The sequence below is a fragment of the Amblyomma mixtum genome, chromosome 3, assembly GCF_055824585.1.
Source record: "Amblyomma mixtum isolate Tamu chromosome 3, ASM5582458v1, whole genome shotgun sequence".
Lineage (NCBI taxonomy): Eukaryota > Metazoa > Arthropoda > Arachnida > Ixodida > Ixodidae > Amblyomma > Amblyomma mixtum.
The window spans coordinates 406,529,413-406,546,198 of NC_143014.1; the positions used below are offsets into that span (position 1 = coordinate 406,529,413).

The window sequence follows — 16,786 nt, forward strand, 5'->3', positions numbered from 1 at the left end:
TCTTTGGTGTAATCTCTAGCCGCGTTTACATGAGTACGACAGAGCCGCATCGCATTTCCTATCCTATCTCGCGGAGGCGACACGCCAATGTTTGCATCCACCACATCAAGTCAGGCTGGACAGTCGCATCTCGGCCAGTGTCGGCGGCGGAGTGGGCTAGCCGCTGCCTTCTCGATTCTGGTCTGCTTTGTTATAAGAGTGAGGGGTATTGTACAGCGACCTGAGGAATATGGACGGGCGCCCCCCAAAGCTGCTTCCATTCCATTCCATTCTCGGAAGGACAGCCGCATTGATGGTGATGACGTCACTCATGTGCGGCGTGTCTGTTATGCGTGCCTGAGGCCTGAGTGCTCCTCCCGTGACGTCACGAAAAGAGGCCCAGAAGCCCAGAGTTGCCGCCACTTTTGGCGGAGCTTAAGGAATCGCGACTGGAATCAACTAGCAGCAATAAGCTTCCATTTATCACTCCACATTTTTTCTTTTGTTAAAATACTGGAATGAATAGCAGACACTTTACGCGGAATTTATTTTGAGGCACTAGCCGCAAACCATCCGAGCAAAGGTTGTTTAAGCACTGATATCAGCACCTCTATCGCATTGCGCTTTCTCAGTAGAGGTTTTGCTTTATGCATTACTTGAAATGAATTTGCCATTGTTTTAAAACTTTACCTTTTTTCACCTAGTTTTATGAACCACAGCGATAATGAAGAATTAAACACTGTCGATTAGCTTCACAACTGCGTATGTGTATTTTTATTGGAGATACACGCATTTGTTCTAAGATCATATTTTAAATGAATACGATCCCTTGAGGTGCTTGGCTTAGAAGTATAAGACGGGCATCCCGGAAACTTTGATGGGATTGCGCCTGGGCGAAGGCGCAGATGCGAAAGTGGTGCAGTGGTGGTGCGCCCTGCAACCTCGTCGATGTCGGAGGCCTCTCGCACGGTGTCAGCCTCAATGAAGTGAAGCTCGCAAACCTAGAAGGACGTGTAATTTTAGTTTAGCAGCTGTAACTTGGAAACAGAGTTTTCTTGAAAGGCTACATTCGCTACCTGGAATGCTAACCAGCTGCTTAGTTTAAATACACTATTTTTTACAGTACATGCGCTTAAGCTTATCGTATTTTGCAAAAGTAACTATTCTTTGAAGAAGCTTCGAACATCTAAGCCCCGTTTCACATGCTGCGACTAGAACGAAAATAGTCGTCCTAGTCGGTGACGCCGCAGTGCGATTTTCGGTCAGTGCCTTCACATGCAACGCTGTACTCAACGAATTCGGTCGGCGTGACAAGCAGGGTTGCTAGATGTCTGCTTATGCAACCCGTGAATAAACACGACTGTAATGCAACATGGAATGTGTTTATATTATATTATTCATGCGTACTTTTAGATACCAGGTAACATTTCATATGTTTTTAGTAAAGTAAACAGTTTTGAATTATTCAAAAAGTACGGTGGTGCGCTGAATGAAACCCTTGAGACGTGAAAATAGCGCGGGCCACCAAGGCGTCGATATAACGCTTGGGCTCGCGCTGCTCGGGCTCTCTCCGCAATTTGGCAATGGCGACAGTCGGAATGTACGATCCCGAAGGCGTGCGCCTTTTGATACTCGAGGAGTACTACCTCCTCGAGAAAAAAAAGTTGCTGATTGCCATGGACCCAGACAGCGTCTGTGAAGCGGAAGACGTCGACACGCCGGCGCTTTCCGCTTCCTTCGATGCCGAAAATCGCCGGCTCCTGTTGCTCGAGGAGTACTGCCTCCTCGAGAAGAAGTTGTTAGAGGGCCTGCCGACACCGAGGCGTTGGTGGGTGCGGCCAGTCTGGGAGAACAGGAAGGCGGAGTCTGAATTTTACACAGCCGTGAGTTGAGAACTTTTAATGTCGCCTTGTGTGTTTTTTCGCATATTTGCTGCTTGCTGAGTCTAGCCATAATCGTGGTGTGCAGATGCCACTCCTGATCTCGGGAGACCGAGATTACTTTCGGAAGTTCTACCGGATGACGCCGGAGCGTTTCGAGGAACCCTATGCGCTGTTGGAGGATGCACTCACAAAAGATTACGTGACACGTGAGCCACTTCCTTCACGAATGAGGCTCGCGATCACCCTCAGGTTAGTGGCTTTACTGCGTACAAGTTCGTGGGGTGTCTATACGTCTGCGGCCGATTTATGATGTCAAATTCTTGTTCGCATCCCAATAACTCTGTCATTCCTGCAATCAGTAGTTGTGGACTTAGACGTCTGAAAAGTCACCGCACATACCAGAACGGGGCAAGCGGTCATGTCTCTTACCTTGTTGCCACATGGCATTCGTAAAACTGAGCTGCAATATCGGGGCAAAAACTGTGTTTTTGACAATCGCTTCGGTAGGCTAACTATTTCATTGGAGCGACACAGTTTTGAGAAAAAGAATGTGGAAAGTTTTTCTAAATTTGGAGGGACTGCTCAGTGCCATAAATCTTGCATTAACTTTCTTCACCTTCTCTTCCACTTTTGTCTTTTAGGTACTTGGCATCGGGGATGCATATGCAGGAGGTGGCCTTGTCCTTCAGGGTAGGCATTTCCACAGTAGCCGGGATCATTCACTGCACATGTCGGCTTCTGTGGAAAGTGTTGCAACCTCTCTGCTTAAAGGTATGCTTTATGGCATGTATACCTGAAGACTGTACAGAGGGCAAAACGCATGTCTAGAACAAGCGAACTGTGCGTTCCGCACCTCCCAAAGCCGCTGCGACCAGGAAGTCAAAAAATGAAAACGAAATTCTATGAGTTTAACTGCACATGCTTACATTCAGACCATTTTTATTCAAATGTTTTCTATAGGTATCGCGTGTTCAGCCCGAACCACGCCAAGAACGTGTTCTAGACATGCGTTTTGCCCTCTGTACATGCTTTCGTTATCATGCATGCATATTTTGGGGGATGATGGCCACATGACCCATACTTTATTCCTTCATTTCGTGAGGAAATTGGCAAGTAATGACTGCAGACATAATTCAGTGGTTCCAGTTGTACAAAAGCTCCCAGGAATGTGTGATGAGGGGTCAGTGGGCATGGTGTGAATAAAAACAAACTAAAGAGTGCCAGATGAGCGTAGGCTTTTAACTGAGAAACCGGAATGCAACTCTCGTCCTGTCTACTCTGCTTTTGTTTAGCCTCGTACAGCAGTTTTGTTTTGAGTTCTACAGTACTGCTATGGGAAGTGCCAGAAGCCTATGCAGCTATGTGTGTTTACGCATTGCATGTCTATTCACTTTTTTAAAAAATACAGATATTAAGATACACTGAAAGTATTAAATAAAACAGCATTAATGAACTTGTGTAATGCAGATGAACAGTGTCGTTATAATGCTGGTGCAAGAAAAATGTTTAGTCTTGTTGTGTTAACTTGAGATCTGTGTTCAATATACCCTTGAAATCTCCATTAGCGCTTGAATTTATAAATATACCATCACTGCCTACATGTAACAATCTGATCTCTTACACCATCCCCGCTCATAAATGTGCATCTGATGGCATGGGAAATTTTTATTTCAGATGCCAACAACTGAAAAGTGGTGCGAAATTGCGAATGGTTTCCACCAAAAGTGGAATTTTCCCCACTGCGTGGGCGCAGTGGATGGAAAGCATGTACAAATACAGGCGCCACCCAATTCTGGAAGCCTGTACTACAACTACAAGGTACTACCAGTGCTTTGTTAGGTTTCAGCAATAATGCTTATTGTTTTGGTTCCTTGCAGGGCACATACTCCATTGTGCTGATGGCGGTTGCCGACAGTAACCTTAAATTTATTATGGTTGACGTCGGTGGCTACGGTCGGCAGAGTGACGGCGGCACACTAAGTGCATGCAGGTTCGGAAATTGCCTGGAGCGAGGTGTTCTTGGCTTGCCAGCCCCCAAGCAACTTCCCGGCTCTGCAGTTGTCGCACCCCACGTATTTATTGGGGACGAAGCCTTTCAGCTTCGACCTGATTTCCTCAGGCCCTACTCTGGCAGGTGCCAGGAAGAAGAAAAAAGGGTCTTCAATTATCGCCTGAGCCGGGCGAGGTAAATTATGGTCTGAAATGCTGTTCTCAGAACATCTATCAATATATGCTATTTATTTCCAGGAGGTGCGTCGAAAGTGCATTTGGTGTGATGGCTTCGCGTTTCCGCATTTTTCGGCGTGTCATCAACCTTAAGGCCCGTTCACACTTGCCCAAAAATCCGGCGAGCGAAGCGGATTCGGCCGCTTTTGACGCCGGGCGACGCGGAAAGCGGCGCGGCGAGGGCGATCGGGCTGGGCCCATTTCCGCCGCGCGGCGACAAACATGGCGGCGCCTTTCGAAGCCGGACCCCCCGCTTCGGATTCAATTCTCCTTGTTGCTGCCTTTTTCAGTGCGTTCACTGGCCAGAAATGCGGCACAGGTCTTTCGCTTCCTCTCACCTCGCCTCCAAGAAAACGTATAAGTGATAAATTTCCTTTCTTTTCTTTATTCAGAGTGACGAATCAGCCGCTTATAGGCTTAACAGCAGAGTCGGCTTGTTGACAGTAATGGTTCCCGCCCTGACAGCCAGATGGCGCCATTGCAGTTGAGTTTACTTTTGCATTTGTGCTAGCATACGCTGAACTAAAAGTGAGAATGTGCCTGCGTTTAACGTACGTAAGCATGCATACGCTTATGGTACGTAGACAGCGTAAATTTATGCTCTTTTCTCACTATATCTGTGAATGCCGCTAGCAGCGACGCGGTTTGGAAAAGCGAGAAACAGCAGTGGCGCGTGGGATCCGCCTCGCCCGCGCGTGAACAAGTGAGAACAGGTCCCTGTTTTTGCGACGAGCGAATCCGCTTCGCTCGCCGAATTTTTCGGCAAGTGTGAACGGGCCTTTAAAATGCGGATTTTGTGGTGTTGGCAACATGTGCATTGCACAACTTCCTCACCGAGGACGCCTACTACATCGATGGGCAGTACGTGGACCACGAGGACCACTTCGGTAACGTAACCGAAGGACAATGGCGCTCTGCGCTGGCAGCTGATGGAGGCTCAGCGATGCTGGGCCTGCAGCCTCCTGCTGGCCATAATTTCTCTAGGGCAGCAGCTGAAGCGCGAGACATTTTTTGCTCTTATTTTTCTAGTGCTGCCGGTTCTGTACCATGGCAGCGTGCATCTGCCGGGTTGCGGCCACAAATAAGTTCTTGTTAACAACAAAATTTCGATGGAGGCGAAATTCTAGAGGCCCATCTACTGTGCAATGTCATTGCATGTTAAGAGAACCCCAGGTGGTTTAAATTTCCAGAGCCCTTTCACTATGGTGTCCCTCATAGCCCGAGTTGCTTTGGGACGTTAAACCCCCATAAACCTTTTTAATGAGGATCTCTCTCTCGGGTTTTATACTTTCGAGTGATGTACTGGTGGATGGCCGGCATCGTACCAGTAAAAGGGGGACAACCTAACTCTTTAACTATCGACCAATTTCTATCTCCTCTTCCTGTTACAAGTTACTTGAACACATAGTTTCTATCTTGCTGGAAATATTTTGTCACCTGTGCAGCAAGGTTTTCGAAAAGGTTTATTGGGGGTTTAACGTCCCAAAGCAACTCAAGTGATCAAGGGACGCCATAGTGAAGGGCTCAGTAAATTTCGGCCTCCTGGGGTTCTTTAATGCGCACTGACATCGCACAGTACATGGGCCTCTAGAATTTTGCCCCCATCGAAATTCGACCGCCACGACTGAGATCGAACCTGCACCTTTTGGGTCAGCAGCCGAGCACCATAACCACTGAGCCACCGTGGCAGTCTGTGTTGTAAAGTGTAGAGTTCATCACAGCAATCTCGTGTCTATACAAGGGCAATAAGGAGCACTGGTGTGCACACTTTCTCAATATGATCATTTTATCAGGAGTAATGCCATGGTGCTTTCTTGAACTTTCATTTTTTAAGCTATGGCTATGATCAACGCCAATAACATCGCTACATTTTTGTCTGAGCCCTGCGTTCAAATGTGGGACCTGTTTTGGTTGCTTTGTAGACGTCTGCTTGCTCAGTACTCATTCATTGTGACTGCTGTATAACACAATGGTAGATGTACTTGTGTATATAGTGTATATAATGTGTACTTATGCATGTTCGCATTATTTGTCTGACATGTGTGAAGGGAGCGACAATTTGTTTGTTTTGTGAATATTTGTATGCATATATAGATTATACTTGTGGAGTTTTATCTATGCTCTATCCAGTGTTTCCCTATTCCTTGTATTCCCGTACCACTTGTGTTGAGTCTGTCATTGCCTCTGTCTATAAGGAGATGCGAGCTTGTCAAGCCGCCCATGAGGTATATGTGTTAACAAAACCCGCATGTCGACCACCAAAAACCAAACTCTTGGGCAGCAAACCATAAAGGGGCTCTTTATGAGCTCTGCCTAGCCAACAATGATGTCCTAAATGCTAGCGGTGCAGGCAGATCATCGTATCCTTTGTTGCTGTGGGAGCAAAGCAACGAAAGGAATTTTACAGCATTTCATTAATAATGTGCACTTTCATCAAGGGCTCCAATGCAAAGAGCCATGGGCAGCTTACATCTGATGACAGTGAAGTTGCACTGTATAATTAGACCGAAAATAGTGTTTGTTTTTTTGTCAGAAAGAAATAAATGCCTCGAAATATCCCCCACTATATTCCTCGGAAATAAACGAACACTCCAAAAGCACAGCCTAGTTAAATGTGAGCAACACCTCATTGTGCTCCTCAATAGCATAATCAGAAACCATGGCTATGCTACGTAAATGCAGTGGGCAGTCTCTTCTCTTTTTAAGCAATTGAAACAAGATATTTGTGACTGTAATGTCCTGGTAGCGCAGTTTTCGCTGTCTTTGTCATCAGTGTGCCACGTGTGGTCAACAGGTCTCATTCATGCGTCTTTTGTACCAAAATGAGCAAGTGCTACTGTGTTTTTCTCTCTTTTCCAGTGCAGATAATATTGTCTTGAAATAGGTTGCAACACAGGCATAATATGCGAAAAAAACAAAGCCTGTTTCAGCTGTTCCCCCTGAACACACGGCATTGAGTAAAGCACATTCATACTATTGTTCTGTGAGCCCTACAAGGTAATAACTTGCCATGGCTTCTTTGCTCCATCTTTTCTTTTCAGAACTGCAGCACAGTGAAATAAATGTGGTGCCATACATACCGCATCTCTTCACACTTATTTATTCTGATGTACCAAATGTTTAGGGGAATTCCCCAAAGTGGAGTAAATTTGTAATAAGGGAGTAATTACTCATTGGCATCCACCTGAGCGCAGCCATACGGCTACAAAGGAAAGCTATACAGCTTTCCTTCGTAGCCGTATGGCTGCGCATGGGTGGATGTCAGTGAGTAATTACACCCTTAATACTTATTTATTCTGTCGTTATCATCAAGTAGTAAAATAAGTAATAAATAATCAGTAATAAGGGTAATAAATAAATAAATAAATAAATGACGTAATAAATAAGTAATAAGGGTGTAATTACTCACTGGCATCCACCCAAGCGCAGCCATACGGCTACAAAGGAGAGCTGCATAGCTTTCCTTTGTAGCCGTATGGCTGTGCTTGGGTGGATCTCAATGAGTAATTACACCCTTATTACTTATTTATTCTGGATTTATCATCAGGTGAGTGGGATATACTCCCTGACTGTACTGCCCTACAATGTTCAGAAGTTCCATTTGCATATGGTGTCTCATATTGCTTGGCACAGTTGCCACATATGGCTTTAACGACAGCAAGAAGTGTTCATCGGCATCTGCTGGCCTGTGCGCCAGTAATGCACTGCGAACAGTCGCAAGCTGTGCATTCACGACATCGAGCTCTTCCCGTGCTTTCCTCCGCTTTTTGGGCTGCTGCGAGCCATTCCCTGCAGACTGACTCGTCGTGCCTTCATCCACAGCCACAGAATGAGAGGTGCTGGGCTGCGGCACTTCAGGGCACAAAAAAATGTCCTGGAAAGAGCCTGCTGGTGCTGAATCTGCAGCTGGAGACCCTAGTCGTGGGTGGTCTTCGAGCGCTTCTTGCACGGCCACCACCTCCATGCTGCTGTGTCCTCTGCAGGATGGTCACATTACGTAAACATTGATCACTAAGAGAATGTAGTGATAGATTTTCACAGCAGCACTGCGAATACACCTGTGACTCTACTGATCACTATGTCGCAAACCTAGCATTCACGAAATCGCAGCTGCAATGAAACTGCACAAACTAAATTGAGGCATCACACTGAACAGTTATTGTGGTGGATGAACAATACACCCTGAGAAGCAGTACATGCAACATTCATTTTTTTTTTCTGTGAAAATGATGCCTAAATGTTTCCGCTTGAAACTATCGCAAAGAAGTAAAATGAAATGTGGGTGGGAAAGTTGCACTGGAGTAATACTTACTGACGTACTTCCATCTGGTCTTTTAAAAATCGCATCCTTTCAAGGTGCACCCAGCACCTGCTCTTCGGCAACGCTCCAGCGCCACTCCTTGAATCACATTCGGGGTCTCTGAGCTTCCTCCTATATGTCTCTTTCAAATTTCTCCATCTCTGCTAGACACAATCAACTGTAACTGAAAAATGTATGAAAGTTAGCTACAAATGAAACTAATTATCTGATTTGAAGTATGAACGCTTTCCCACATGCTCCAGAAATTGTCTAGTGCGTTCCCAAGTTGTTTGTGTAAAACAAAACTGACAGAACTACACTCTATTAAAAGCAGCAAAATGAGCCAAGTATGACTAAGAAACATTCCCATATCCGTTTCTTGGTTTCGGCGAGTGCTTGGTTCCTTCATATTTTGAATGAATATTCAATGATATTCCCCTGAACGTGCCTTCACTTCAGCGAGTGAAAATGCATACCACAATAAATAGTGACAGCACAAGGGAAAACTTGGACGGGTTTGGTGCCGGGATAAGGCTATTTCGACGTTTGAGCACACAAATGTTGGCAAAGCTGCCACAGTAACTTCAAAGGTCCAGAATGATTCCGGTCACTTGAGTGCCTTTATAGCGAACCGACAGTCCACAGCACGCGACTATTTTTCCATTTCGCCGCCACCGGAAGCCGTAACACAAACTCGGAGGCATTCGTCTCGCGCTGAGCGGCAAAATTTACGGTACTTAACCGGGCACAGGCGTGTAGTCCCAATTCGTGAACAAGACTGGGTGTCATTACGCTTAGTGTCAGTTTTCTTGTTTAAGGATTAGAAATTTTACTGAAATGAGGGCCCACTCTGTGCACGTGGTTGGCCTTCGCAGTGTGTAAACAATTTAAGGCCTGAAAAAATATGCGAGCAAAAGACGTTTTCGATATTATTTCTTTTTGAGCAGAGCACAGTATACTATGGTTCATTGGCGTTTTTATGTTCTCGTTCAACAAAGCAGTGCAGAGTACCACTGTTTAAAACGCCGAGAATCCGCACGTGCAGCTGCGTGCATTGAACATGTTGCCTGCGTCGACCTTCCGAGCCGGCTATCGTTTATTGTCAAACAAAGGGCGGTGCAATCACTCATGATCAGAACTTCGACATTACAATTAACAGCGCTAAGAAAAAACATACTAAAATAAAAATGGACCAAAAGAAGTCGTACTCACCGTTGGGGTCGATTGATCGCAAGGCGTCTCTAACCTCCTCCCACAGCCCAGTTTTGTTTGCATTCTTTCTGTACTCATTCGATTTCACGTTCCACAAAAGTGGCTGCCTCTCCACTTCATCGATGAGAAGTTCATTAAAACACGCGCGCGTGCCTTCAACACCTCGAGGAGCAGAAATGTTCTTGTGCCCACGTGCGCGCGCAACAACCAAAACACACTTTGTGTTTGCCGCTGCATCCGTTCTGCTACACGTGACCGCACGTGACATGACGTCACGATGCTTCCCATTGGTCAGTCGCAGCGCGATCACATGACGCTGCGTAAGGATTCCAACCGGACGGAACCGCTGCACGGAATGTGTTGATGATGTTATGACCCGTGTGTTTTTAGATGCAAGGCAATATTTCGTACGTTCTGATTAGAATAAACAGTTTTGCTTACGCCGCGGGAACAGCTCCCACGTGACCCCACGCCGAGACGGCGCGTGACGGCACGTCGGAACTTGGTCGCAGGCCGTCTGCGGCTAGACCGACGGCCCTCTCCAGTCGCAGACCGACCGAATTCGCAGCGTCGCAGGCGAGAATCGCATGCATGTGAAACGGCCCTTACCCTGGAGTGCGGTGATACAACGAAGTTCTCTCGTAGTATTGCCCTAATCCAGGTGTTCTGTTCTTCTTCATGCCGGTGAAACTTGAAAACGTGGTTTTTGGGACACGATTTGTAGTTAATCCGGCAACTGGGCACGCAGCACCTGTTAAGCATATCACGGCAGAAGCGTAATCCATGTTCCACTCTAGCGATGGCATTAGAACACCGTCTCGGACACAACCGCACGCGCAGCAGGAGGTGTAGGCACAGTCAACGTCTAGAAAAAAAATGTGCGTTCGGAAGCATGTCGCGACATGCCGTGACTTTCCCCGAGGCAATGAAAGGAGTGTCACGTGTTTCCAGAACCGATCGCATTGTCGTCTCCTTCGTCCCCCACTCTGACTTCTCGGTACAGGTGGGGTTAACCATTGTGTACCTTCCTGGCCTCATCTTCAACGCGAGTGCGCCGCTCGTAGCTTCGAGACGTGCTGCACGGAACTTCTATGTGGGCCTCTTTCGCGCGACGTAGCTCAGGGGGGGAACGAACAGCCAGCAGGCCTTAAGTTATGCCTGCCACGGCTTACTGGCTACGGCGGGTAAGCAAACAAGGGAAGGGGATGAGGGGCTCGTTATAAATATGACAGAAGCCAACAGCCACAGAAACCAAGGGGCACAGGGGATTTTTTTTAATTAATATATTTATTTTGTGGTGTTGATCAATTTAGAATATTACTGAATATGTTATCGCTTAAAGCTAATTGATAGAAAAGCAGAAGAAAAAACAACCACATGCCGCCGGTGGGATCCGAACGGGTTTTCCACAACGAGCCAAGTACCCTTATCACACGCATGTTTAGCGACGCTTTCTCGAAGTGCACTTTTCTTGAACGAATGACACTTTCGGTTCGCGCTGTCACACGACAAAGAAGTGTCATTTGGAAATGATGGCAGTGGCGAAGATGCTGTAGTACCTTTGAGAAATTAATTTGCGCGTAAATACCTAGAAAATACAATTTTTCGCAAATCTAATTACTCCAACTTAATTTTCAGACTTATTTCGACACCTGATTAAGTGTTAACTACAAAAAACGTCACGATCCGGGACAAGTAATGCCCCTGCCACACGGGCGTTTCGAATGCCTTCCAACCGAATGTCATTCGACTCGACTGCCGCCTTGTGGTGCTTGACGAATTTTTTAACAGCATTCGACTGAGATACATTCTAATTGGTGGCGCTACGCAAATACATTCGAATTCTTGTGGGTGCCTCCCAAACTCGAACACAGCCCGCACTATTCGCTCAGACACAGCCGTCGCCATCGCTTCGCCCCCTCCAGAGAAACGCCGGACTGTTTTGGTTTTGAGAATGTTGATTTTAATAATAATATAATGCCTTCATTCGTGTCATACACAGTATATAGCACTCAACGCCGGTTGTAGAAGCTGTCACAAATGTCAGTTTGAGAGAGCCGCAGGCCACCAAGCACTAGACAGCGCGGTACAGTGATATTGCTTCTTAAAAAAAAAACACAATATGATGCAGTACACAATACACCCTGTTCAGCGAAATTCTTATCTTCTATAGTGGACTGTCATTCGGAAATGTAACATTTTCATGTGTATTGGTAACTTTTTGCTTCTTTTTTTAGGAAATATTTTTTGTACACCCTAATTGAGTGCTTGAGGATCATAGTACACCACTGAACATTTACCGCGTAAGCGCAAAGCTTCCCCGCGAATGCACCGATGAGGACGAGTGCACTCCTTCAGAAAGTCACCTGCGGATATCCCACTCTCAGGCAAGGCACTCCATGGTATACTCTTGCTTGCATCGCTGTGTGCAAACTGCTAGTGGTCGTTTGCATGACATGAAACGCAAGCTGCACATTAGTTACCTTAAATAATCTCAATTTTGTACCGGTTGTACCCTTGCTTGTTTACACAGCGTGAACACTCTGCAGGAAGCGCCGATGCAACCGCGCGCCTTCGAAACCCTTGGTAGCTGGGTTGCGGACATCGCGTAGGACCGGCGCTTCTCGCTAATCGTCCCTCCTTTCTCCTGTGAGTTGAATACTTCATTTCGAATCAGTTTATCCAGAAGCATGTTCGGTGACCGTTCGCATTCATTGAAACAGCGTTATTTGTTATCCACAAGCGACGGCGACGACTGCTGCTGGCTGCTTTAAACACTGAGCGGCAGTCTGGGTCCTACCTGGCGCTTCCCGTTCAGCGCATGCGTGCACTCTAAAGTAAGCAACAGTCGATTTCAGGTCACTCTTTTACTTTAAATTATAATTGAACAAAGAAACGCAAACAATGGTATATGCACTTGTTTGATAACTACGTGAAAGAACCAAGAAACTATCCTAATTATCCACTGCACTACTTATTGGGAGAGCTGTGGTGGCGGTGTCTTATGTACGGGTGGGATTATCCTTACTGTGGTCTGTCGGCAATTGCTCCACCTGGGCCCCTTAATTTAGACAATATATTTCTGCCACTGTCCCGTAAAGCCAGTGCTCTCGAAAAACATCAAGAGAGCTTTTATCACTGCTGGCCCCTCAGTTCATGAACGCTCAAGCAACACGATGCTAGAGACTGCGTCCAACAGAACCTTCAGCCTCCTCAGATTGCACAGGAGTGTCACTCCCGTCATAAAAAAAAAAGCGCGGAGAGTGCCACTATTCGTGGTCGCGCCAGTTCATGTAAGATACATTAAGTTCCGGATACGAAGTCCGTCATTTAGTTTATTTATTTATTTACACAATAATGCAGACCATTTCCTTGGGTCCGAACAGGAAGGGCACAAAGATATAAAATACAATGCAAGAGCAATCTGTGAGGAGTAAAAAAATGTGCACAACAAACAAAATTGGAGAATATGCCTATACAGTACTTAAAATACGTCATGAATTGCCTTCAGAAAGTCACCTGCGGATATCACACTCTCAGGCAAGGCATTCCTGTCGGTAACTGTCCTCGGAAAAAATAATACTTTCACGGCGTATGACGCTCAGCTATGATCGCGGGGGTGAATTCGACGCGTTTGTAAAAACTGTACATAGCGTAGCGCCGATAAAAGAGCTAGTTCTGTTAGCGGGCGCCATTTTCATTGTTTTCTATTTGTTTCTGCGAGGACCGTCCGTCCCTTTCCTTTTTTTTTACGAGGGGCGGCAGCTGCGGCGGTGCGCGCTGTGCCCCGAAGCAGTGTTCCCGTTTCGGAGGGGCGGTCGAGGCTCGGACGCTGGACCGCTCCCACTCCCCGGCGCTTCTTGGAAGAGAGGCTCTCGCACGTGTTCGTCTTTTCTCTGTGTGTTTACGTGTTTTCTGAGCGTATTTGTGTGTTTGTAACTGTGAGAGTGTCAACTTTGATACAGAGCAGATGCCCTTTGTGGGGCCCAGAAAAAGAGCGGAAAACGAGCGAGACGGTTTTTTTTTTCAGTGTGGTAGTGTGTGTCCGAGCGTGTGCGCGTGCGGTTCGTTGAGCGGAACGTTGTTCTTAGTGTGTGTATAAGTAGGCTTTGTACATTGAGTATTTATTAAACTTGCATATTCTTAAGTGTAATTTATAGTCCGTCTTTCTATCTACATATATAAATATTCCTTCATTGTATATTAGTTAGCCGAATAAGCTAACATACTTCAGAAGCGGCATTCTTCAACCTGCGCGGCATTATCCACCTGCACGGCAGTCTTCAACTTGCGCGGCATTATCCACCTGCATGACATTTTCAACCTTCACGGGATCTTCAACCTTCAAGCAAACCTATGCAAGTGTGAAGAACGATGAGATCGACTACCCCCAAACTCGACGAGCGACGATGCTCTACGGAACAGCGGGACGTGAGTGTGCGAACTAAGCGAATTACCCCGAGCGGACTGATCACGTTCGTCGCCGAAATTGAACAATTTTGGCTAGTGAACGAAATTTCTGTTTCAAGAATAACTGTGCAGACATTTCAATGTGTACCTAATTTTGTCGAACTACCCAGTGTTTACGTTGACGAGATACAATTGTGCGTAATCTTTCTTGTTACTTTGTGTTTCGCCTATGTTTGTTGTTGTTTTAAGTTTAATTTTACTCGAGCTAGTGCAAATCGCCTCATTTTGTTGTGTGCTTAACGTGTGTTTTGAGAGTTTTCTGTTGTTTGAATCAGAGTGTGACGGATGTGAATTGCTGATTGTTGAACTGTAGTTAAAAGGAGAGGCATGGCTGAAGGAGAGAGTGCGCCTTCTATGGCAGATTTGTTAAAGATGGTGAATGAGAAGAATGACATTATCAATGAGCTTCTGCAGAAATTAAGCATACCACCTCAGCCAACCGTCTCGACATTCCAGATAATGCCCGACATGAGCAAATCAATCAGACTTCTCCGCAGACAGAGACTCAGAATCTGCCAGCGATTGGCTCGAAATTCTAAATGGGACGGCGGCTCTACACAATTGGCCTCCAGAATTTAAGCTCGAAACAGCTAAATCACATCTGTTTGGACCGGCATTAGACTGGTACCGAAGCCGTCGAGCGCGCATCAAGTCATGGAAGGAGTTCGAAGACCTATTCCGCCGGACCTTCATAAGCCAGTCGAGCGCGGCAGATCGATACCAGCGAATGAAGGAACGCGTGCAACAAAGAAATGAGAGCACGAGCGTGTATTTTCACGCTATGTACGTTTGTGCGCCGAGGCCCACCTGGACTTCAGTGAAACGCGTGAGCAGGTGTTGATTGGCCTGAGGTCGAGTCAGCTGTGCTCAATGCTGATGGGGCGCACACACGACGATGAGGACGACCTCATTCATGACATCCAAGATTATGAGAGAGTGGAAAAACAGAGACAGGAGCGACGCGTACATGAGATGGGGTTTGAGACGAGCTACACACATCCCAAGCGTGTTGCAAGGCAAGGATACCCCGAAGTTCCAAAAGGGCCTACGATGAGGGACACGAGACCGCCCCTCCGGAATGACAAGGGAGAGCCCAAGTGTTACAACTGCAGCCGTTTTGGGCACATTTCCAGGGATTGTCCTGAGCCGAAGCGCGAGGTAACATGCTTACGCTGTGGGCAGACCGGGCACACCCAGAGGCACTGCGGGCAACAGATTACCGTAGTTGAGGAGCCCAGTACTGCACGGCGAGGGCTCCTGCTAAAACATGTGACAGTCAATGGGAAGGTGAAATTAATTGGGATGGTGGACACCGGCAGTTCAAGCTGCATAATGCGTGCTTCCGCTGCTGCCCGCTGTGGCGTCGAACTCAGGGCCGAGAAAAAACCGCTTTACGGGTTTGGAAACACAAACACCCCGGCTGCGCGCACCATTGGGACCTGCAACGCAGACCTTGAAGTAGATGGCGTCGTCGCGAGAGCTGCCCCAGTTCTTGTCGTCGCGGACGAGGCGCTATCCATTGATGTGATTATAGGAAGGACCTTCACAGAACTTCCGCATGTCACGTATGGGAGCGCGGATGGCTGCTTTCGTTTTTGGCACAGGAATCAATGCCCATTCACCCACCTCGAGCCAGCTCCAGCAGAGCGGCTGCGGCTCGTGACTTCGGAAGACGCCCAGCTTGAGGGTGAATCCGTCAACTGGGTTACCCTCACTACACACAGCGACCTAACGGGACCAGTTGTTGTAAGTCGTTTGGGGCAGGACGTGCTTGTCGATATGGTAGGCGGTGAAGTCACGCTGCCACTCTGTCCGATCGACAGCGGAAGAACGGTTATCAAGAAAGGACACCTTTTTGGGCGCGCGGTCTCGGTTGACATAGCCGAAGCGGATCGAGGGTCCCCGAGCGATATGGAATTAGAGGAAGTGGAGGAAAAGAGCGAGGAAGTGCGTTTGGTTTCAGAAAGACGACCAATTCTTGAGCATGAGGTTGACGTCGGAGACAGCGTCACCTCTGAACAGAAGGCAGAGCTGGTGAAGCTGCTCAACGACTATCGAGACTGTTTTGCGATGAGCCTCGAGGAGCTGGGATGCACAAAGGTGCTCGAGATGGACATCCAGGAGGTCCCGGGAAGTTCGCCAGTGGCAGTGCGTCCCTACAAGACGAACTTGGAAGAGAGAGACGCAATGAGAAAAATCGTCCAGGAATGGAAGCAGCAAGGAATAGTGAGTGAGACCCATTCTCCGTACGCGAGTCCGGCGATTCTGGTCAAGAAAAAGAACGGAGAAAAACGGCTCGTGGTCGACTACCGCAGGCTAAACGCACAGACGGTTAAGGAGAAATATTCCTTGCCAAGTATAGACGACCAGCTCGAGAGACTGTCGGGAGCCAAACTGTACGCCGTGTTGGACCTCGCACATGGCTATTTGCAAGTGCCACTCTCCGAGAGTGCAAAGGCGAAGACTGCCTTCATAACTCCTGACGAAACAGGGCAGTTTGAGCGCATGATATTCGGGCTCACCAACGCTCCGGCGGTTTTTCAGCGCCTCATGAACAGAGTTTTGGGCACACTCAAGGGAAACGTAGCAATGTGCTACCTCGACGACGTTCTGATTCCCGCCGAGAACTGGGAATACCTGATCATCAGATTGAGGAGGGTGCTAGAGGCTCTTAGAGGCGCAAACCTGACCCTGCGTCTATAGAAGTGCGCATTTG

At 47.2% G+C, this 16,786-nt stretch overlaps 2 pseudogenes; one reads left to right on the forward strand and one right to left on the reverse strand.

Moving 5' to 3' along the window:
- Positions 1-1,577: 1,577 nt before the first annotated feature.
- On the forward strand, positions 1,578-7,150 carry LOC149357505 (uncharacterized; annotated as a pseudogene).
- A 586-nt stretch (positions 7,151-7,736) lies between these two features.
- LOC149357506 (uncharacterized) lies at positions 7,737-11,508 on the reverse strand (annotated as a pseudogene).
- Positions 11,509-16,786: the final 5,278 nt, after the last annotated feature.